This window comes from Gossypium hirsutum, chromosome D11, assembly GCF_007990345.1.
Source record: "Gossypium hirsutum isolate 1008001.06 chromosome D11, Gossypium_hirsutum_v2.1, whole genome shotgun sequence".
Lineage (NCBI taxonomy): Eukaryota > Viridiplantae > Streptophyta > Magnoliopsida > Malvales > Malvaceae > Gossypium > Gossypium hirsutum.
The window spans coordinates 12,025,223-12,038,731 of record NC_053447.1 but is presented as its reverse complement, the minus strand read 5'-3'; positions in this window follow the sequence as shown (position 1 = coordinate 12,038,731).

The following is a 13,509-nucleotide window of genomic DNA, read 5'->3' as shown; positions in this document are numbered from 1 at the left end:
AAGTTCAATTGCTATAGAGTTTTAATTGCCAAAAGACTTGAGGACTCAAATAGCAATTAGCCAAAGATCCAAAATGGTATATAAATTATTTTAGAGCATAGGATAATGGATGATGATGTTATTTTCCACTAATAAGGTTACTGGTGATTAATGTAAAATAGTTAAATGTTTAGTTAATTAATTAAAGTTAATTAAAGTATAAAATGTTAAATTGGTGGAAAAAAATGTCATCTTCCTCATTTATTTTCTTCTTGCCGTCCATGGAATTAAAAATCTAAGGAAATTCTACAAACTTTCGGCCGTTATTTGGTAAGCAAATTCAAGTCATTTTCTTGTGATCTTTATGAATTTAAAGTCAATGGAGCTTCATTTAGCTAGCCCATGTGCCAATTTGTAAAACTGTTAAAGTTTTAGAATGTTATAATTGTTGATTTCTTGAAGAATTAGACTTGAAATTGATAGATTTTAAGCTTATGTTATGAAAAGAACTAGATTGTAAAGTTAATTTAGCTTATTGTTAACCTTGTTATATTAGAGACTAAATTAAATAAATGTAAAACTTGACATGAAATTGTGTTAGAACTAGAAAGTATAAGGCCCTTAATGAGATATGAAATCGGATTTTAATTCGAAGCTAGAAATCAAAAGTTAAGCTTATCCGGAGTTTAGGTACTAAATTGAATAAAATGAACATTTTGGGGGAAATTGAAAAGTAAATTTTATAGGATCATGCATATCATAGTATAGTATAAGAATGTTTGATATTGATTTGTGATATAAATAATTGTTTAGATCAAGAATCGGATCGAAGTGGAGTTAGTCGGAGAAAAACTAAAATTGTGGATTCTTGAAGTATCTACTCTTTTCACATTTTGGACAGGCAAATTCATATAAAACTTACTATCTTATTTTATATTACGTGTGAATTGTATTTGATTTGATCTATATGTTTAGATATAATTGAAATTTAGTGAAATCGGTATGTGTGGCTTATATGGACTGAATTGAAAAATTATGTGAATATTAGCCACAATGAAATAGTACATGGTGCAAATGTGAATGCTCATTGATTATAGGACTTGTAAATGAAACACGTGTTGGAAAAAATCTGGTTTAAAAATGATTTTCTTACACAACGAAAAATTAAATTTTTGAAAATCGATCCGGTTTGTAATTTTTATAGTAATAAACCTTAACTGAATTCATACATGCGTTTTTAGATAAGCGGATCCTTGATATTTTCTAGTTTTCAACCTAACAATATTTTGCACTATTCTCGTACCACAAATTGCTTCGAGTGTGGACTCGAACGAATTGAATCAAAACACATAGCTAGAAAAAGTTTTCCTTTTAGGGTGAAAACAGAAATTCTCTCTTGTATAATAGAAACTGGTAAAATTGTTATTCTGAAACATATATTTATAAGTTAAAAATAAATTCTCTTTATTTTTCGACAGAATAAAAATCTCTCAAAAGTTGTGTAAATAACTCTACCGGTGTCATCTATTTATAGGAAGAGTCGAAAACATTGTAAAGAAACCCAAATCAGAATAGAACCTAAATTGGAATGGTTGTTGCAAAAAAAACGAATCAGAGAAACTAGGCATACACAACAACCATCATGATATATATCAGTGATATACAGAGGGGACGAACGTACCTCTATTTCTTCCCAATCATAAAAATGCATCAATGGTGATATTTGCTAGAACACTAGATAAACCTTTGCTAAATAGTTTATTGATCTGAACCTCAATAGAATTTGAAATAACAAAAATAAATGTTAGCCACCAGTTAATGACAACATTTGTAACCTAAAAGAAATAAATGTCTTTGTTCATTACAGTTTCTAAAGCTGCTGCAATACTTCCTCACTTACACTCTGTTTGGTTCGATGTAATGCGTATAGCATTACGCGCCGAATCGGTGGGCCCTATCTATTCTAGCGTTTGGATCGCTGGTTTGCCCATTATGCGCCTAATCCATTACGTGTGTATTCCTCATTCCTCCCCGATTTCTATTCCCTGCCCAAAGTTCAGAATAGCTTCCGTTTAGCATTCTTGAAATTTCTATGCCTTGTTTTGCCCTCATCTTCCAAGCCGGAATCCACCTCCAGAACTCTCATTCCCAACATCAAAGAAGCTGCCAGGTGAGTGGCCTCCACTGCTCCCCTTTCACTTTCATTTGATTGTTTTGTCGAACCAATCTCACCTTCTGTTCTTGAAATGCAGTGAGTAGGGAAGTCCAAAAACAGACTTCTGCTCTTCAAATTTCAACAAGTATCTCCAAAGAAACCCAGAAGAAAACCTTTCCAATTCAATAGGTAAATATTGTCTGCCCTAAAATTTTTCTGTGAACGTGTTTTCCCTTTTATGTCTATGATGAAAGATTCATCAAATTAGTTGAATCTCTGTTTACAATCGTTTAAAATTGGCATCTAAGGTTTCTGAAAACTAAAAAATCCGACCAAAGTCACTCCCTTTGTAGCGTTCTGCCCTTCTCTGCTAGAGTTGGTGAGTCGAGTTACGACCTTTAAAAAGAAAAACACTATTGCCCTTTTCACACACGAACACCACCCAATTATCACACCTCTTTTCTTCATCACAATTTATTTCCCCCTTCAATTGAGCTCCACTCCGTCTTTCCCCCTTTCATGGATTCCTCTTTGGTTTTCGTTTTCCCTTCAGCTTTATCAAACTTTCATTTCCCCTTCAATCGGCACCGCTTTCTGCCTCCTCAGTTTTATCAAACTAAATTAGCAATGGTTATACCAATGGTTAAAAATTGGCATCTAATGTTTCTGAAAACTAGGGCTTAAACAAGTGCAATGTCGGGGTTAGAATGTATTACTGTAACTGAACAGTTTATTTGTGTAAAGTTAACAGCCATGTCAGCCGACCATTGGCAGTTTATGGTTTTGGACTTAAGAAAAAAGAAACATTGTAACATTTTAAAATAGGGTAAATTTTTAATAAACTGTTCAGTTTGTGTGGTTTCTATAGGTGAACTTAATTCTTTCAGAAGAAGATGATTAGATTGTTCTTTTTTAGTTTTTAGATGCAACTTATTGGATTCTGTTGCTTCCTTATGTCTATGTATATGTGCATGTAGTTGATGAGAAATATTTTCTGGCATACTGATTTCTAAACTTAGAGGGTATAAAATTTTTTGGTTATAGGTCTTCGGTGGTGAATCTTCTTCTTTTCATGGTCTATTTTCATTTTAATTTGAAGTGAGACAAAAATAACTTGTCCTTTAGTGCAGCAAATGACCACTGCTTAAATTATTAGCTTTGATTAGGCTCTTTTCTACTCTCTAATTATGAACTATGTGCCAATTTAGAGATCTGAAAACCATTTGTTTCTTATAATCATTTGGTGTGTATGAAAGGAATATTAAAATATTTTATAAAGTATACTCCATGAGGTGGCCTGTGCTTTGTATTCAAACTGACCTTTTGTGATTCTTTCTGCAGCATTGGTTTCTTAGTTGATAATGCTATATATATACCCAAGGAAATATCTTTTTTAAAAAGCTTTTGGGTCATTTTCAATCGTGATTTTCATGATGAAAAGCATTTAACTTTGTTTCTAATGCTGGAAATACATCTCTTGGCATTTATTTTTCCTTTGACCTGAGTTCTGGAAATGATTCGACATTAGCTTTGAATAGAAAATGCATATCAAAGTAAACAGGAACTTGAAAATGCACAATTCGGTCTGGAAACACTGATCTAAGAATTTTTTAGTCAGAGCAGGGGATTTCACGTTTTTAGTGTATGAATTATGGACCAATGTTATTCAAATGCAGTATTTTAACCCATGATAGTTCTGCAGCGGTGAAATTTACTGTTAATTTTCTAGCTGCAGGTTTTTGTCATTGATATTAGCTGCAAAAAACCACATTCTAGATAGGCGTAAAGGTTTTAAATAGAAGATTTAAACAAATTTATTGTTAATTTTCTACCTGCAGGTTTTTGTCATTGATATTAGCTGCAGGTTTTTGTCATTGGTATTAGCTGCAGTATTTTACGGAACCTATAGATATAGACCTCATATTGTTGAATGAATTGCATGCTTATGCCCTTGTTATTTGTTCTTTCTTTTCTTTTGCTCGTTCTTTTGCTTAAAATGCGGCTGTCTGTCACTAGGTTGATTGGCTGATTGACTGTGATTTACTGTGATTCCTTTGTAGGTATTGGACTGTTACCTACCGATTTGCTCCAGACATAAATCGTTGGCAAGATGAAGCTCTAGTTGCATTTCAAGAGGTGTTTTATAGTTGCAATTCAAGAGGTATTTTATAGTTGCAATTCTAGTAAATTGGACTGTTTTTTTATGGTTCACTCCATAGTAATGTTTTTATAGTTATATTTTGCAAGTGGTGATGTAATTAGTTGATTTTTATTGGTATTGAAAATTTTGAATTTGGGATCGAATTTCATTTCAATAATGGACTTTATAGGATAATTTATTGGTATAGGATAATTTTTATTGGTATTTTTATATATAGTCACTAATTCACGAATTTTTAATTAAATTTAAATAATATGACCGATAATTAACTTATTGTATCCTTATTTATACGTTTTAATTTCTATTTCAATTTAAATAATGTATTTAACTTTTAAAAGTAGTGCTAAATTTAAGAACACATTTTTTAAACGGCTTTATAATTTATACTACTTTATTAAGTAAAATTGGAAGTTGAATTGGTGAATTGTTGAATATAAGAAAATTGGGAAAATATAACTTGTTGAATGCTATTGAAATAATTTAAAAGGGAAAAGGATTTATATTACAATTTCCCCTCCCACTGCTTATTTTCTTTCCCTTATTTAATCTCGTACACCATTTGTAACTTGTAAGTCTACATTGTAATATTGTTATTTTTTAATAGAGAGTATGTAGTTTTATTTTAATCTAATCATCTTCTTCTTTATTATCTTTCATTTAAGATTATATTATCTTATCAAATAATCTAATTATATTCAGTATGTAGTTTTAATTAATATACTAAACAAAATTTATAACTTAAATTATATCTTTTTTCTGAAAATCTAATTACGTTAATTAATCCATAATTTTAAACTATTACCAACTTAAAGGTGAATCCGTTATTATGATTGATTAAATGAAGGGGTTGAATGCTTGAAAGTGTTTCTAAAAATTATGATTGAAAGAAAAACAGATATTCATTGTTATTATGATTGAAAGTGCTTCTAAAAATTCTTTAAAGAAAAACGTGGTTTGTTAATGTTAAATTTGTAACATTGTTGTCAAAAAATACGGTTAAGATTCTAAACTAGTATTGGTCATTTTTCTTTGATAGTGTGATATTGCTTCCTATTGAAGCGGCTTGTTTGATTGCTTCCTCTCCGGTTCTTCTTTTCACGCAATCACTATAAGTTCTTTGGCAATTAAATTATTTAATTTTAGTTTACTGTTATTGAAATTATGATTGGAGAAATGTGACCCTTTTAAATAAATTTGACAATATGGAACACATTAATATCTTGCAGTAATGGCTCATCTGCCTTTAATTGCACAAACTGTGAGGCGTAAAAGAATTGGAATTGCAGTGACAATATGGTTGGAAATTTGTAACATTGTCAGTTGGTTTATACTTACATTGGGTGCCATCGATAGCCTTCATACTTATAGACCAATGATTAGGTCCTATATTTTAGATTTTTATGCACAACGGGATTATGTGAAAAGACTTGTACATGCTAGTGACGAGACCTGTATTGAACAAGTTAGGATGAATAGATTTACCTTTTTCAAACTATGTGAGATGTTACAAACGTTAGGGGGATTGAAGTCGTCAAGGCACATGCTTGTTGATGAGCAAGTTGCAATGTTTTTACATATCATTTCCCATCACCTTAAAAATCGAGTTATCAAGCATCACTTCAATAGGTCCGGGGAAACTGTTAGCAGATCATTTCATAGTGTTTTAAATGCTGTCATACGCTTACAAGATGTGTTATTTAAAAAGCCACAGCCTATTACAGCAGATTCTTCAGACACAAGGTGGAAATGGTTTAAGGTATTGGAATAAGTTTTATATATAGCTTGTACATAATTTAGTTGATTTAGATTTAAATTTAGTGTCCTAACTTAAGGTTTTATAACATGTGATATAGAATTGCTTAGGTGCTCTTGATGGAACCCACATCAAGATTAGGGTTCCAGCAGTTGATAAACCTAGATATCGAACGCGAAAAGGTGACATAGCAACAAATATGCTAGGTGTTTGTACACCTGAAATGCAATTTGTTTATGTTCTTCCTGGTTGGGAAGGTTCTGTTGCTGATGGACGAGTTCTTTGAGATGCCATTAGTAGGAGGCATGGACTAAAAGTTCCTCATGGTAAAGTGGATAGTTAGAGGGAAAAAAAGAATTATTTATTAAAATCAAATTTTTTGGGGAATTAATAATTAAAATTTTTTTTATAGGTTGTTATTATCTAGTTGATGCTGGATACACAAATTGTGAGGGATTTCTTGCACCTTTTAGAGGACAACGTTATCATTTGAATGACTGGTGTCAGGGTTATCAGCCAAGTACTCCGCAAGAATTTTTTAATATGAAACATGCCTCAGCACGTAATGTTATTGAAAGATGCTTTGGGTTATTAAAAATGAGATGGGGAATACTTAGGAGTCCATCATTCTATCCTGTAAGGGTGCACAATAGGATAATTATTGCATGTTGTTTGCTCCATAATTTTATTCGAACCCATATGAGTATTGATCCTATTGAAGCAGAGGTCGGAGAAGGATTACCTAGTAATGTGGTAAATGACGATGAACCGAATGTCGTCAATATTCATCCATCGGATGCTTGGGCTACTTGGAGGATGGAACTAGCCAACCAAATGTTCGATGAATGGCAAGCATCTAGAAACTAGTTAGGTTTAGGGAGAAAATTAGTTTGAGTTCATTTGTTTATGTTATTTTATGTATCTAGTTTGTGAAAATTTGGTGGTGTTTTTGAGTTTTTTGTATTGTACTAAACTTGTTGAAATATAATTTGATTTATTTTCATTCATCATGTGTTATAATTTTATACAGTGTTGAGTTTTTTATTCATGATATTGAACTCAATTTTAATTTTATAAAGTGTTCACCTTTTGATTCATGATATTAAACTTAATTTTAATTTGTTTTTTTTCTTAAGATAATTATGCCAGGTGTTTCAGAATCAAATGTTCTTTCCCAATCATCTCGAGGAACCAAAAGAAAATAGGTTCCAGAAGAAGATGCAGCATTGGTTTCCTGCATGGTGGACTTGCACAATGTTGGAACATTTAACGCTGATACGGGGTTCAAAGCCGGTTACTTAAACGAGTTGGAAAAAATGTTAGAAAAGGCTTTACCCAATGCAATGTTAAAGGCTAGACCTAATATCGAGTCAAGGGTTAGGTTACTAAAAAGGGATTGGTCAATCGTCTATGACATGCTTAATGGCCAAAACAACAGCGGTTTTGGTTGGGATGACCATAGGCAGGTCATTGTTGCTGAAGATGCGGTTTGGGACTCTTATTTAAAGGTAAGAATGAGTTCAAGTCTTGATTATCTTATTTTTACCAAACTTATAACTAATATCATTTCCTCATTTTTGTAGAGTCATAGAGAAGCCGATTAGTTCAGACATCTTAGTTTCCCTTACTACGACCAACTTACTGCCATATACGCAAAAGATCGAGCGACTAGGAAAGACGCTCAAATAGCCGCTGACGTTCTTGAAGAAATAAATGCTGAGGATGTACCTGCTGCAGATATTAATGAAGAAAGAAACGAATACTATGACTGCGATGCTAATGTCTCTTTGGATGACATGGATGTTTCTGCTACGGAGCCGCAACCAGACAGAAACCAAGGGGGTTCCTCATCTTCAAAGAGGAAAAAAAAAAGAATTCTGATGCAAGTGGTCATTTTTCTTCTTCAGTTAATGATGCTGCCACTTTATTGGCTGAAAACATGCGGGCCATTGGCGAACAAATCAGTAGGAGTATTGCCTCCGATGTGGTAGTTCACCGGGGCATCCAAGAAAAAGCGGCAAATTTATATCCAACCTTATGTGAAATAAAAGGTTTAACTGTGGATGAACGGTTTCAAGCATTGAGTAAAATTCCAGATCATCCAACTCAAATGGTAGTTTTCTTTAGTTTACCTTCTGATGTACGGTTGGAATGAGTCAGAAGATTTCTTGCTGATCATTAAATTTTATGGTTTTGTTGATGACATTTTCGTAACTTTTTCTGTTTGTAATATTTGGGATGGTATGTCATATACAATGTTTTAACTTTTTGATGTGGCAAAACTGTATAACATATGGATTGTGACATAGAATTTCATGAATCTCATTTAACATTTTGTTAATATTCATTGTTATTATGTTTATGCAAAATATAATTCTAAAGTTATTTATTACTGCTAATATTTTTTATTGTAGAATAATTAAATTATTTGTTCCACAAATGATATTTTAGCACATTAAATATGTATTGCAGTTTAATAATAATAAAGTAGATTATAAATTATATTTAAAAATAATTATTTAAATTATATTTTATAGTATTATATATTATGATTTTAATAAATTCATATAATAATAAGAATTTTATTAAATTATATATTATTATTAAATTATATTTAATAATAATTATTTTAAATTATATTTTATAGTATTATATATTATGCTTTTATTAGTAAATTCATATAAGAATATTTATTAACAATTTTATTAAATTATATTTTATAACAGTTATATTAAAATATAATTAAATTATTTATTATTTACATTAATAATCTTATTAAAATTTAATAACAATAACAATAATCATCTACCTTAAAAAAATTCTGCTAAGGGTATTCTAGTCATTTTAGTTTTTTTCCTTATGCTATTACACCTCTATTCCATTCAACCAAACACAAGAATACCATTATGCCTCTATTCCATTACAGTCAACCAAACAAAAGAATTACCTATTACGCCTCTATTCCATTACGCCTCTATTCCATTACAGCGAACCAAACGTGCTGTTAGGGGTTTTTTGTTATGCTTTGAAATATAAATAATTAAAAACTAAAAATACCTAAAATTATTGAAAAATTTTTAAAAAAAAATTAGAAGTAAAATCTTCACAAACAACTTTCACAAATAATTTTTTTACTTCACAAGAAAGTTTTTCGAATTTATCTTCAGTAATTTTGAAGGAGCACGATTCTTTACCCACGCATTCCTGTTAAAATTTTCAAAATATATATCATTGAAAGATAATATTTCAAGATATTAAAAAAATAAAAAAATAAAAAAAATAAAATAACTTACCTTTTCAATAATTGATAAAGCATCTACTTCCAAGTCATATTCGCTTTTGTCAAATGATCCATACACACCTTACGGATTACCAAAACTAACAAAATTAATCTTTGAAATTGGTCAATCTTAGCATGATAATGTCACTTCTTTTATTTCATGAGTATTTATGCAAACTGATCCGGTTTCAACAGTTTGGAATTGTATAGCGAACGAATTACCACCAGATTCCTCAAACAATACCAAAGTGTTCTCACCATCTTTAAGAAATGATCGAGGAACATGATACCTATAAAACAACAAAATTATAATAATAAAAAATACTAAAATATAAAATTATATATTTATATATGTAAAGTGTTAGAATTAAGTGACCCAAATTCATATTTAAATAAAATATAGTGGTAAAATAAAATAAAAGTAAAATCCCTATAGAACTATACTTATTTTATTTTATTTTAGAATAAGGTTTTTTAAACCTTATTAAACTCCATATATTTGATATTGACTAGAATAAGGTGTCTCAATCTTACTACATTCCTATTAGAATATGGTTTTACAAGCCTATAAACAGACATAGTTTACTCCTCTTGTAATTATTCGAATTCGATATAGTGAATTTTCTTCTTCTCAGCCCCTGGTTTTTTCCTAAAAGGGTTTCGACGTAAAAATCTGTGTGTTCTTTATTTTTATTTCTCTTTTCTTTGTGATATATTGTCATTACCGACATTTTATTTTTTACAGATTGGTATCTGAGTTTCTGGGTTGTTCATCTCAATCACGATAATAGCGTCTTTGAAGTATGAAATTCCGCTGTTGGATCACAACACCAGATTCGTATTGTGGCAGATAAAGATGCAGTCAGTTCTTGCACAGATGGACTTAGAGGAAGCCCTGCTAGGGGTAGATAAGATGCCTTCAACATTGATCGAGGAAGAGAAGAAGTGAAAGGATCAAAATGCATTAACACAGTTACATCTGCATTTGTCTAACAAAATATTGTAGGATGTGATGAAGGAGAAGACCGCCGCTGGATTATGGAAGAGGTTGGAACAAATATGCATGTCAAAAATTCTAACTAGTAAGCTGCATATGAAGCAGCGTCTTTATGCTCATCGTTTGGAGGAAGGTGCATATGTGCACAAACACTTAATAGTGCTTGAAGAAATTCTCTCAAACGTGGAAGCCATAGAGGTTCAGTATAATAAGGAAGATCTAGGGTTGATTCTACTTTATTCGTTCCCCCGTCTTATTCAACCTTTAGATATTCGATTTTATATAGCCGCGAGTCTCTCATAGTTGATGAGGTTTATGATTCTTTAACCTCATATGATAAGATGAAACATCTTGTGGTTAAAACTGACTCTCAGAGAGAGGGTCTCATTGTTCGTGGAAGACAAGATCGGAATGTTGATGATGATGATGGAAGAACACAGGAATGGAATCCTCGTGGTAAATTTAATGGTAGATCGAAGTCTTCAAACAGAGGTAAAACTTGTAACTTTTGCAAGAAGAAAAGACACATTAAATCTAAGTGCTATAAGCTACAGAACAAGATCAAAAGAGAGGCTGCGAATCAAAATAGAAAACAACCAAAAAATTTCGCTAAAGCTGATATTGTAGAAGACTACGGCGATGGTGAACTTCTAGTCGCTTCTATCAACAATTCTAAAGTGAGCAAAGAGTGGATCCTTGATTCAGGCTACACCTTCCACATTAGTCTCAATCGGGATTGGTTTACAACTTACGAAATAGTGTTTGAAGGTGTTATTTTGATAGGAAATAATGCTTCATGTAAAATTGCATGTGTTGGAACAATTAAAGTTAAGATGTTTGATGGAGTTGTCAGAACACTTAGTGGCGTACGACATGTTCCGAAATTGAAGAGAAATTTAATTTCGTTGAGTACTATTGATTCAAAAGGGTACAAGTACAGAACTGAAAGTGGGGTTTTAAAGATTTTCAAAGGTTCTCTCGTTGTGATAAAAAGGCAGAGAAAGACTGTCAAGTATATGTTTTGCAAGGTTCTACTGTTACTGATGATGCAACTGTCGCATCCTCTTCCTTGTTCGATGATGATATTACTAAACTTTAGCATATGTGCCTAGGGCATATGAATGAGAATGGCATGGCAGAATTGAACAAAAGAGAACTTCTTGATGGGCAAGGAATTTACAAACTGAAGTTCTGTGAGCACTGAGTTTTTAAGAAGCAAAAGGGAGTTCGATTCACCAAAAAATCCATAACACGAAGGGAATGTTGGAGTATATTCATTCTGATTTATGGGGGCCATCCAGAATGCCTTCGAAAGGTGGAGCTAATTATATGCTAACTTTTATTGATGATTTTTCCAGAAAAGTTTGGGCGTTCTTCCTGAAGCAGAAAAATGATGTGTTTTCCATATTTAAGTCTTGGAAAACAATGATTGAAAAGCAGACGATAAAAAAAATAAAATGCCTCCGCACAGACAATAGCTTAGAGTTTTGTTCTGATGAGTTTAATAAACTATGCAAGTCAGAAGGGATTGTGAGACACTTGACAATTCATCATACTCCATAGTAAAACGGCATTGCAGAACGAATGAACAAAATGATCATGGAAAATGTTTGATGTATGTTGTCAAATGCCAACTTACCAAAGTCGTTTTGGGCCGAAGTAGTCTCTACTGCATGTTTTTTGATCAATCAATCTCCATCCATTGCCATTGAGAAAAAGACTTCACAAGAGGTATGGTCTGGAAATCCTTCTGACTATTTTGATCTAAAGATCTTTAGGTCTCCTGCGTATGCTCATATTGATAATGGAAAATTGGAACCGAGATCCATTAAATGTGTTTTTCTTAATTATAAAGCTAGTGTAAAAGGGTATAAGTTATGGAGTCTTGAAAATAGAAAACTTGTGATTAGCAGAGATGTTGTTTTTGATGAAACTACTATGCTGCCTAACTTATCTCTTAAAGTCTCTTCCGGTAAAAAAAATCAAAAGCAAGTGGAGCATCAGATTAATCCAGAATCTACAGCAAAGTCGACTCATCAAGCCAGTACAAAAATTCAAAATAGAGTTGTTTTTTCACCACAATACTCTATCGCCAAAAACAGAACTAGAAGAGAAATTAAACCTCCAAAAAGGTATCCCGAGGCTGATCTAATTACTTATACTTTAAATGTGGCTGAAGATATAGATGCAAACCAAGAGCCATCTAATTATTCTGATGCGGTTAGTTGTGAAGACTTAGAAAAAGTGGATGTTTACTATGCAAGAGGAGATGGAATCACTCCACAAAAACAAAACATGGGATCTTGTGAAACTTCCTAAAGGTAAAAAGGTTGTTCATTGTAAATTAGTGTTTAAATAGAAAGAAGAGACTCTAGGAGTTGAAAACCCCAGATATAAAACAAGACTTGTTGCAAAGGGTTACAATCAAATTCTAAGAGTGGACTTCACAGATGTGTTCTCCCCAGTTGTGAAGCATAGTTCGATTCGAGCTTTGCTTGGTATTACGGTCATGCATGATTTGGAGCTTGTGCAGTTAGATGTAAAAACTGTATTTTCATATGGAAAACGCGAGAAGGATATTTACATGCAACAACCAAAGGGTTTTACAGTCTTAGAAAAAGAGACTATGTTTGCTTGCTGAAAAAGTCCCTTTACGGTTTGAAACAGTCACAAGGACAGTGGTACAAGATGTTTGATTCCTTTATGACTTTTCATGATTTTAAAAGAAGTAGCTTTGACAATTGTGTTTAATTTAAGAAAAATAATGATGTTTCTTTTGTGTAATACTCCTTTATGTTGATGACATGTTGATAGTAGCAAAAGATAAATGAGAGATAAGAAAGGTTAAAGCCCAACTAAGTGAAGAATTTAAGATGAAAGATTTGGGACCAGCAAAGAAGATACTTGGTATGGAGATTCTCAGAGATAGAAAAGCAAGTAAATTGTACCTAAGTCAGAAGGGGTACATTGAGAAAGTTCTTTGCAGATTCAATATGCAGAATGCTAAGCTTGTTAGTACTCCTTTAGCAGCCCATTTTAGACTTTCGTCGGCTTTGTCTCCACAATCAGATAATGAGATTGAGTACATGTCACATGTTCCATACTCTAGTGTATCGGGATCTCTCATGTATGCTATGGTTTGTTCACGTCTAGATTTATCATATGCAGTCAATGCAATTAGCAG